Source organism: Lycium ferocissimum, chromosome 9, assembly GCF_029784015.1.
Source record: "Lycium ferocissimum isolate CSIRO_LF1 chromosome 9, AGI_CSIRO_Lferr_CH_V1, whole genome shotgun sequence".
NCBI lineage: Eukaryota > Viridiplantae > Streptophyta > Magnoliopsida > Solanales > Solanaceae > Lycium > Lycium ferocissimum.
This window is the reverse complement of record NC_081350.1, coordinates 41560489-41572584: the sequence shown is the minus strand read 5'-3', so window position 1 is coordinate 41572584 and position 12096 is coordinate 41560489. Positions and strand designations below refer to the sequence as shown.

General features: G+C 34.7%; 1 pseudogene; it reads right to left on the bottom strand.

Moving 5' to 3' along the window:
• Positions 1 to 2481: 2481 nt before the first annotated feature.
• LOC132031923 (disease resistance protein RUN1-like) lies at positions 2482 to 7091 on the bottom strand (annotated as a pseudogene).
• Between the last annotated feature and the right edge of the window lie 5005 nt (positions 7092 to 12096).

The window sequence follows — 12096 nt, the reverse complement described above, 5'->3', positions numbered from 1 at the left end:
TTTCATTTCAAAATCCTTTCATGATTGATCAAAGCCTGTGGTTCATGTAATTCCATTCTCTATCTGGTCTTTACTTTGCCAGATTACTACCTTGACTTGATGTAAGGAGAATTAGCAGATCATATACAAATCCTTATAGCTCACAGAGGGCGTCTTTCGACCTTTTTACTGAATTATAACAACGTCAGAGAGGAACTCCTACTGATAGAAACGAACAATTTTGAAAGAAAATGGGCAATTTGCACGATTGCCCTTATACCGGGGTGGTCTTTAATTTTTGCCCTTCGCCTAAAATATCTCGAGGTTTTGGGTTCGAACCCGGCTCAGTAGAAAAAAGAAAAGTTTGGCAAGGCAAAATTTCATAGTAAGATTAGGCCTATTTGGGCAATTTTTGTAGAATTCCAGCAGAGTAAACAAAAACAAAAAACTATTCGCAATGCCTTATAAGCTAGATAAGACATAACAAAAATCTGCCTTATAAGACAAATTTTCGCAAAGCCTTATCTTGCGATTTTTTTTTTTTTGACTGAGTGATTGTTTGAACCCAGAACCTCAAGTATATCCAGCCACTTTTTTAAGCAAAGGTCAAAAATTAAAGACCAAAGAATTTGAGGGACAAAAATAAAAAACCAGCGCCTTCGAAGGGCAATCCGGGCAAAAAAAATGAAAGAAAATTCTATCCCTTCTCACCTTCGTCAAAGAACAAATAAGAATAAAGCATCCATAAATCTCATCAGAAGCTAATTATAACCAGTACAGTGTACAGGCTAGCAACTCTTTTAAAGATCAACTACATACATTAGCATGTTATAACAGAACTACCTTTTAATCCCAAAAACAAATATCGAGGTAAAATTTGTGACTCCGTAAAAATTCTGAAGTAACACTTGGGAAAAAGTATCCCTTTTTTTTTTTTTTAATTGGATGTGTCATACTTGAATTAACTTTCTTATTCCAAAATAAACCCCAAGTATGAGATAACAAAATTATTCCCAGATACAATGATAATATAATTACTCATTTGATTGAATTCTGAGAAATTTTTATAAATATTTTTTGGGATCTTTCCTTCTCTTCTTAGCTGCCTTATAAGTTCTGCCTTAGATTCAATATCCTTTCCTGCGCTTTACATGTATTGAGGTATACCACGGACTGCTGTTTTCTTTTTTACTAGTGATGGGAAAATACATACTGTTAAAGTAATTCTTAAAATGAGATTTTACTAATAATCTTTCTTTCAACTCAAAAAATGAAAGTAAAATAAGTTCCGAGTGAACCCACAGAAGAAAAAGACCCAAAAAGTAGAGATAGAGACAAAGAAATATGAGAAAATTAAATGTCGTCTTAGGTCACTAAAGGAAAAATGAGAAAGAAAGTCTGAATAGTATATTTTTCACGGTAAATGTGCAGCTAGGGATTATTAGTTTAGAGTATAGAATACCAGTAATGGATGCAAAAGGCACAGGCAAAGTCGAAGATCTAGAACTCATCTTTCACATTGTAGTAAGAAGCATAATCTTCTTTCTTTATGTGATGATGTTTTAGATATATAACACTACTTTACCCAGAACTTTGGGTAAATTTTTTCCTGGTCATTCACAAAATACTGAATTGTAAAAATAACGTACTAACACATGTAGTAATACTTCAGTCCTTAGTCATCTTTCGATTAATTAAACTTGGAAAAAAGGAACAATAATCATCATATCATATTGATGGACATAGAGAGTGCATATGACATCTGTTTAACTTTACTCGAGTACAGAATAAACCAGAATCTACTTTATAGCTTATGGAGCATAATGTAGAATAATGATTAAAACTAACTGAATGACATCAACATGAGATTATAAGGAATTGGCACCAGTGAAACCAGAGGCGGAGCTACAATTTTGAGTTTATGCTAGATTAGAGGCTAATACCGAAGTGTAAAATCTTGTGTAATAACATAACTGACCTGAACATGAAACAGAATCAATGCCAGTACAAGGGTACCAATTTAAGTTTCAATTTTATTAGCCCAAGATCAAAGCACAAACGCTATTGAGAACCTGTGAATAGCGAATACTAACAAATTACCTGATCTTATCTAGTTTATGCCTGCCTCTATATCTGCAAAATACAGCTAACTCGATGAAGGAGAAGTGAAGATGGTATAATCAGATTAGAAAAGAGATGACAGTCAAATTCTAGGAGCAAACTGAAGTTCCATTAGAACTCAAGGAAAGTAAGCCATCGTTGTAAAAGGTAGCTTTTAGCTTAGGAATTTCACCTTTACGAACTAAGTCATAAAATACACCGGAGGAGACTAATGTTTGACAAGACCTGCAATGTACTGCTTTTCCTCCCCAAGGTGTTGAAGAAAATCTTCAACACTTATATCTCCAAGTGAATCTTTATACTTGATTACAGCTTCATAAATTTTGTTCAGGTACACAGGACGCATGCCCCAAGCTTTGGCTGCATTGTCTTTAAAAACGACTATGCCACAATACTAAACCAGTTGTTAGGGCTGTAAACATTGTCCTCGCTTTCCAGAAAAGTATGAGATGGAACAAAAGCTAGAAGAATGTGTTGTGAGTTCCAAATTTCATCACCTCCTCTAACACCAAAAGGACGACTGACTTGGTCTTCCTTACCATCGTAGGTTGTGAACCTAAGAATGACAGGAAATAGATGTACACCTTGTACGTAATTACCAAGCCCGATGGAATCTTGCATACCTTCAAAAACTACACAGAAAGCAAACCCCGTGAAGTCATCTGTGTACCAATTTTTGGGTAGGGTCATTGAAACATACTCCCCAATGTTTTTATAGGTAAACCACTCAGGAATCTCCGATCCAGGGAGACAAATACTGAATTCATTATTCATCATATGTAGTCCCTGCTCCATTAAGGAATGTTATTTCATCAGTGCCAATCAATAGACTGACAACATACATACATACATACATACATACATTATATATAACCTCCCCTCAATAGTTGCATTTGGTACGTTCCTTTTCTTAAATTAATTAGAGGTGCGGGTGGACATAATAAAGAGTTACTCTCATAAAGTTTGGTTGGGCATGAAGTTTAAGAAAGAAAGACTTCACAAATTTGTTGGCTAAAACAAGACATAGACATTTGTATGGTTATAAATCATCTCATTAAGGGTAAAAATGAGAAGTTTAAAGTTAAATTGTTTTTAAATATAGAAAGATGTCACTTTTTTCTGACAGACTAAAAAGGAAAGTGTGTCACAAAAAATGGGATGAAGGGAGTAGTATTTAGCTTGAGCATGTGATTCCATAATGCGTCAATCATGGCTGCATCATGTTTATTTTTGAGAAGTTGATATTCACTCAGTGAAACTCGGTGCAACCCTGGATAATTGGCTAATTGATCAATGCCCTTTAAAGATGTACATCGATCGGCATACACCTCTGCTATATCTCTAGGAAGCTGTGGAAAACTCTCGAGCCTCCTACAACCAACCAACTGTAGGACTTTAAGGCGTGTAAGATCATTGATGCTTGTAGCTAGAATATTAGTAAAATTGTTATTGCAAAGATCCAATTCCTCCAAAGATGGTAAGAACCCAAGATTACATAGGGTACCTCCGTCTGAAATATTGCAGTCACTGATACTCAGCTTTGTCAATGAGCAAAGACCTGATAAATTAGAAAAAAACTCGACCCATGGAGTTCCGGCCTTTCCCAATTAGCCAAGAGGAGAAGATTGAGCTCCTTACTTGTGAACCCAAAGCTTTATATCCACGAAGAGATAACTGCTTAAGGTTCTTCAGAAGAGAAATTGTGGACGGTATCATTTGGATGGGTGTCTCATCGCAATGGAGTGACTCCAAACCCACTAAAAACCCCAAATCATCAGGTAAACTTTTAAGTTTTGAGCACCTGGACACATCAAGTGTTTTCAGACCTTTCAACCTAAAAATACTCTTTGGAAGATTCTCAAGATGCTTGCAGTAGCTGAGATTTATCACACTAACCCCTGAAAGTTTCTCAACAGATGCGGGTAGTTCACTTAAAGCAGTCGCTTCCAAATACAATTCTGATAAACGAATCATTTTCTCTTCTATTTCAGGGAATACTTTCAGCTTTGAGCAGCCTGAAAGAATAAGAACCTCAAGATTTTCCAATTGAATACTCTTTGGTAGGGTCTTTAAATTTCTGCAGTTCTTCAGATTGAGCAAGACTAGGTTTTTGAGATCTCTAACAGAAAAAATGATTTCTACCAAGCTTGTGCACCCTTCAAGAACCAATCTTTCAAGATTAGGGGTACCTGAAAAATCTGGGGTCCTTACTAGCTTTTGTGAATGGCTAAGGTCAATGTATTTCAGTTTTCCTAGAAACTGTCACAATGAAACAGAAACCAAAAAAGGAAAAGTCTCAAGTTAGTTTGAACAAATATCAATTTTCATCGATCCAATCAACCAATAGGAAAATCAACGAGAAGTTAATGTAAAACTTGGAGCCTTTCCAACGCTGAATGATGCGGCTACTTTTCAACTTCAAACCGACAAGCTGTTCTCCGTTAAAGCTAATTGGCAGACTTTTTGAAGGATATCCGTACCAGTCGAGCCCCCTCAACACACCAGGAAGAAAACTAGGACCTTGAGAAACATATGCATTCTGGAGGTTGAGAAACCTTAGTCTGGTCATCTGCATGATGTGACACTAACATTCATGTCTTCAGCATTACTCAAGTTCAGTGATATGCCTTCAATCTTCTCTGTGCCCTAATTTGCAAGAATAAAGGTTAATTCAGAAAAAGGACAAGAAAAAAAAGATAAGTTGAGGCAGTATATACATATAAACCTACAGCCCATGTTATCAAGTGGTAGCACTAATAATTAGATAAGAGGTCATGTTTGCAAACACTTACCAAATTTCCTTCAAGTACATGAGAAATATCTTCGCGCGTCCACAACCTACTATATACTCTTGGATCATATGAAGCTTCTCGACGAACAATATGCCAACCCACTTCTTGTATCAATTGATGCACTAAAATGCGACCTTCCAAAATAGTAACCAACGATTTCTCCATGAGAACTTTTATGCCAATGACAGGGTTAAAATTAAAACTCCCAAGTATTCTGGTTACTGAATCTTTTGTCTTCCCTGAAAAGAAGCACGCCATGTCTAAGAATATCTTTTGGTCAATATTGTTGAGCCCAGTGAAACTTGGTTCGAGTTTCTTCAAAATTTCATTTTCTGGATTTGTTTCAATCGTTCCACTTCACTTCTCCATTCAACTAAATCTCTTCCGTACAAGAAACTGCCCAGGACTTTCAGAGCCAGGGGCAGTCCAGCAGTATACTTAATGACTTGAGCTGAGAGATCCTGAAACTCCTTGTTAGGATGGTTTTTCTTGAAGGCATAGAGTTTAAAGAGTTGTAAGCTTTCATCTTCACTTAACGTTTTCAGCCTGTATATCTTTTCCACCTCATGCTCAACAAGCAAGTGTTTGTCTTTAGCCGTTATGATGACTCTACTTCCTGGCCCAAACCATTCACGCTTCCGTGCTAAAGCCTTTAACTGATCTATGTGATCAACATCGTCAAGAACAAGAAGGACCTTCTTGTACTGCAGTCTTTGTTTGTGCATATTAGCTCCTTCATATAAGTTGTTGATCCTTAGGTCTTTTACGACGAGGATCTCAGAAAGAAGTATCTCTTGCAAGCGCTCTAAGCCTTGTTTTGTTGAACGGTCTCTAACTTCATGAAGAAAACATGCACCTTCAAATTGGCTCGAAAGATTATCATAAATAACTCTCGCCAGAGTTGTCTTACCCACACCACTCAATCCTAATATTCCAACAAAGCGAACTCCACCAGAACCAATGCCAAGCATTTTATGCACTTTGTGCATGTGCGACTTCATTCCAACACGATTTTCAGCAATGCTTGTGTGTGTCTGTCCACCCAATGTAGCCATAATATCTTCCACAATTTTCTTGATGACGCCTGCTTCATGCCTGTATGCCACAACAAATGCCTAAAAAATCTGTTCTGTGGCAAAGTATAAATTTCATTTATAAGAAAGTACTATGTCCTGCAGGACTTTCTCTTTCTGAACTTGATCTAAATGAAATATAATTCAAATAGTGGCCACACAATTTCAAAATAGTGGTTTAAAACCAGTTCTTTAACAATACAGAAACCCATCCTTCTCATGAATTTCTGATTCTAGGAAACTGTTAGGACACTACTGATGCTATTGTTTATTTGACAATTGGCAGTACTTTATCTCCTCTAATTTTTGAAATGTGATGAAGCATACAGAAGTTTAGAAAGATATGAATTATGAACAGTATTCTATTTTCATCATACCAAACATCAGAAAATCATTTCGTGGTGGAGAACATTTTCTTGAAAGTCATTTTTCCTCATACCAAATACACCCCTAAGAATTTTTGCAACTTACCAGGACGAAAGAGATTGACTGAAATTCAAGACAAAGGTCAGATGACTTACCCATTGGCAACAATTGGCAAATCCCAGCCAGAGATAGCAGCTGCTTCCTTCAGGGCTGCCCTCCATTTTTGCACCTTATCCATGTTATCGTCTTCACGATTACCAAAGGCTTCTACATAACTGCGCTTTTGTTTCCTCATTGTTGATGGATCTACATCATAGAAGACCGGAAACCCAATTTTTCCTTTCACATTCTTGCATTCCATGATCTTCACTACTTCATCTAGACAACACGTTGAATTAGCATAGTTTTTGGAGAAGATGATCAAAGCTATGCGCGACTCTTCAATTGCTCTTGTGAGCTCTGGCGAAATCGACTTTGAAGGTGTTAATACCTTTTTGCTGCAGAGCAACATAGAGATGGTCGACAAAAGTTTTACGTACATCTTCACCTCTAAAACTTAAGAAAACATCAAAAGTCCACCGTAAAGTATGATCAGGGGAAAGGGAAGAAGAAGGAAGCAAAGAGCTGTTCTGAATCATTCTGTTCATGAACTTAGAAAGTTAGTGACCAAATGAACACTTGGCTATGACGTTTTTTCTTCAAACAAGAAGCTGGAGAAGAGGAAAGGGAACTGCACTCTATCACAATGCTAGACACTTACTATTCAGCACTCTGATTAGCACCTAATTATTAGCAGCAACTCTTATTTATGCAGAGGTGTCCTCACTTTTATAATAAGATATAATTGAATTTTTAAAGCAAGTTGCATGAATTTAGCTCATGCATGACGACGACAGTTTAAGTAAACAGATCCACTTTCGCTTCTCTGTTGGGATAGGTGGTGTCAACGAATTATTGAGCCACTCCTTTTTGACTCTTGTTTCCCACTATTGTTTCTTTTTGTGTTAAATTAATTAGCAAAGGACGAAACTGCAAGAGTGGTTAAGATTTCTCATATCTTAGCATGTAATAGTAAAGGAAGTGATAAAGGGTCAGGAAACTTGAGCATGTGCCAGAAATACTTGTAAAAGAGGTGACTGCAGAGTGAGGACAGAAATAGCCAGAATGGTGGATCCACCATATTAAGAAACTTCATTTCCACCCGGCTAATTCTTGTCTCATGCTAGCCATCAATGATGAACTGAAAATTTCTGGCCTTAGGTTTAGAACTTCTCTTCGATCAATTAGCTGGCTTTAACGGAGATTAGAGATTCAATAAGTCAAAGAAAAATGGCATACCTTTGAGTGGTTGAGATGGTGTCAGCAAGCATGTTACCACCAAGTAAATTTTATATAAAGAATTGACATTATAAAATGGGACAACAACTTCAACTGAGGAAATATAATATCACACCACATGGGTGTTAATATATTATACTAAACCATGTTGGTTACTCTTAACTGATAGGCAAATTGTATTTGCCAAGAAAAGAAAATTCTGTACATAGAAAGAAAGAGTTGGCTACATGTTAATGGGTTCAATCTAGGGAAAACGTTAGTCTTTTTTTTATTTGGGGAGTGTGAAATTTAACATAAGAAACCATGTTAGCTAGCAACCACTGACTTAAGTAGCTGGTAAGTCAGAAACTCAATTCACATTAGATTGGACACCTACTAGTACTAAATTTTGATGGCTCATTACATTTGATGTAAGCAAATATAGCGCCCAATTGCCATAATAAACTTTTTCAGAAGATCTTTACTAAATTTTGATGGCTAAATACAGATGATTTAAGCAAATATTCAATCTCTAGTAGTGTCTCCTATTGCTATACACAACAAAAACTAAAGCCCCTCTAGCAGAACAGCAATCCGCTGAAGCCAAGGGTAGCCATTCACAATATTTTCAAAAGATCTTTACTAATGTTTTCTATGGTTTTTCACAAAATTAACTATAAGCCCTCTGAAGACCAGCAACCTTCTGAAGCCAAGGATCTCGATCTCAATTCACAAGATTTGGTAGAACATTTATGTGTAATATTGAGATCGTAGTTATGGAAAAATAAACATAAAAAGAGTTAATGATCAAAAACACACTTGAACCATCATTTTTTCGTGAGTTTCACACCCCAATTATCAGTTGTTCCCTTTCCTACCTGAACTATCACACTCGAACCTAATTAGGCTAACTATCAGTTGGCCCGTTTTCCTACCTTTTCCTACCTGACTACTAAAATAGGTGTGTTTTACTACATAGATGGTTAACACTTTAGATAGGAAGAGAGAACAACTGATAGTTTGGGTGTGAAACTCACAAAAAAGTGATAGTTCAAGTTTTTGACCATTATCAAATAAAAACGGAAAAGGATCAACTTTTACCACTTTGCTCAATTATATATTTTGTTATCAGCATTCCGCATCAAAACCTTCATTTCCCAGCAAAAACATCAGAAGATCAATCTTCAACCTAAGCATTTGACATGAGCGCTTTACCATTACAATACAATTACAGCAGACAAGTTTCTCCTTTTTCTTGTTACGGGTCCTTATTGAACAGTTCACCATTGCTCAAATGCTCCTCAAAAGATTTAATAGCTTTAGTAATTAAACCAATAGTTTGTGTGTAAAAATCGAAACACTTAGGGTGTGTTCGTTGTGGCGGGAAACATTTTTCAGAAAATGTTTTTCAATTTTCTCATATTTGGTTGGTTGATTGTTTGGAAAACATTTTCCTTAGGAAAACAAGTTTCTTAAATGACTTTGTAGAAAACAAGTTCCATAAGTGATTCTTCCTCCCCACCCCCACAGTGTTCTCCTAGATAATATTTTTTGCTTACTTGCCAAATACTAAAAAATAAGTGAGAAGCCCACTTGTTTGTCAAGAAAACATTTTCCTTCATACCAAACACACCCTAAGATAGATTGAGCGGAAAAGGCTCAAATATGCCATCCAACTATCGGAAATGGCTCATTTATGCCACTCGTCAATAGTTTGGCTCATTCATGCCATCGAACTATAGGAAATGACTCATTTATACCATCGAACTATAGAAAGGGGCTCATTTATACCATCGAACTATAAAATGACTCGTTTACATTCATTAATAGTTTTGACTCATTTACGGGTATCGCCGTTATCAAAATGACTCATCCATGCCATTTTTTATTAACGCCGGTTTTATAATACCAAATATGACACGTGGCCTCCAATTAGAGATTTACGTCGTTTAATTAAACTAGCGTAATTTTAAATACCAAATTAATAAAAAATCCGACCCATACACCTTACCCACTCACAATCATAATCTAGTTGGAGGCCACGTGTCATATATGGTATTGTAAAACTAGCTTTAATGAAATATGGCATGATGAATCATTTTATTGATGAATGGCATAAATGAATCATTTATAGTTCGATGGCATAAATGAGTCAAAATTGGATGGCATATTTGACATTTTCCGAATGGCATAAAAAAAAAGATGGAAAAGTCATTTCCTATCATTCAGCATCAAAATCCTCATTTCCCAACCAACAAAGAATGTGAGCCAAACTATCGAAAAATCGATAGGGAGCGCTTCCCCCGAGACCTGCGCAGCGCGAATCCAGATATAGTCCATGATTACTTGTCCGGTCTACCAAGCCCCTAACCAAAAAAAAGGAAATATTGAGAATGTGCTCTCCCAAATTTTCCACTCCCGTTTCTCCCTCCACATTCTATTCTTCTATTAAATCAGATTTGCGTATTTTTTTGGTGGACTGTAAAGCATATTAAAAACATTTAATTTGTTATACATATAAAATACACAAAGTGTGTAAAGATTTAGTAATTTAGTTGTTCAATGGAAAAAGTAACTAAAAAGGAAAATTGATGGAAAAGGATCAAATAAAGTTATGACCACTTTTCATCATCACGTATACCATTCCTGTGATAGTAGCTTAAATAAGAGCAAGAAAAGAAACAATTCAGCATTCAATTTAGAGACTTCACTTTTACATTTCCCAACCAAAATTATAACTGGGTAATCATAATAATATAAAGAATGTGGTGCATTAATTTTATCTTTTCCTCATTTTTTGGATTTTTATGAGTTTTTCTACATAACATTTCTATTTACTTATTACTTATTATTCAAAAATAAATGTGTCAATTACTACTTCTCTATTCATTTTAATCTTTAATGTTTATACGTAAATGTCTCAATATTTACTACTTCCAACCTGAAAACAATGAGAGTCCAACCTTTCAAAACATTATGAGCTATGCATGAAACTTTTTTATACCCCCTTTTCTACACCCACGTTCCTTTCCGCATAACCAATCTATATCGTATATAGTCCATGATTACTTGTCCGGTCTTTTTCAAATTTTTTGACCATTTTCCTATTTTAAAAAAAAAAAAAGGAAAATAAAAAATTGAGTCATTTAAGCGAAAATAACTTTCCCAAATTTTTAACCATGCCACAACGTTTCTCCTTCATCCACATTCTATTTTTATTTCATGCATTAAATGTGACTATAATGAGTGTTAAAAGCATTAGTATTAATTTCTCTTCCTTTTTTTGGTTTCTCCATTTCTCTTCTTCAATCTATTTAATTTGCATTTTCATTAAAAACTTAAACCAATCGTATAATTTGTTATACATATAAAATACACAAAGTGTGTAAAGACTTTACATAAATACGGATCAATTTAGTTGTTCAATTGGGAATTGAAATAAGTTACTACTATATTTATTAGTGTGTTTTGGAGGGAAAATTGTTTGGGAAAATAATGCGAAATCCAAATAAAGTTATGATAGTCTTTTCATAAGTGTGATTACAGTATCAAAATTTGAATTTAATTGGTTATGCATTTAGTTATTTTTCTATTTCTATCTAATATTTAGTTAATTTAATGTGATAGTTATTGTGTTTAAATGTCTTAAATAAGAGAAGAGGAAAAGACAAGAAAAGAAACAATTACAGGGGAAGGGTAAACTTCATTCGTTGAATTTAGAGACTTCACTTTTACAAGTAAGTTATTGTTTATGGGAAGATGAATTTACTTTTTTTATATTTTTCTTGTACAAAAAAATTATGATACTGGATCTATTATTTAAGAATTGGAGAAAATGAAGAGATTTTACATTTTTTGTTTGTTTTGAAATAATAAGCGATCGACTAATTTTTAAATCTCAATCCAATATTACATAAATAAAAGAAGAGAAAAACTATCAATGCACTAAGCTATTGTAATCTAATTTTTAATTAAGAGGCTTCTTACTTTTAATATAATATTATTATGATGGATGGTGATTCAAGTAGAGTGTGAAATTTTATCGTAATCTAATTTTTAATTAAGAGGCTTCCTATTTTTAATATAATATTATTATGATGGATGGTGATAGTTCAAGTAGAGTGTGAAATTTGCGAAAGTTTTAATATATGAATGGTGATAGTTCGAGTAGAGTGTGAAATCCGTGAAAGAGTAATAAGTTCACGTGTGCTTTTAATTATTAACGTTAAGCCAATAACTTGTGTGTAACAACAATCGAAATATTTACCAATGGTATTAAAACGCAAATATATAATCGTTCTAATCAGTTTCGAAGTGTGTTTTAACATAAAAATACTAATAATTCAACTAAAAAAAAGAAAAAAAACCAACTGATAGTTCAAAAACACGCCAAAAAATATTAGTTTAAGTGTGTTTTTAATTGTTAACTCGAATGACTTGTGTGTAAC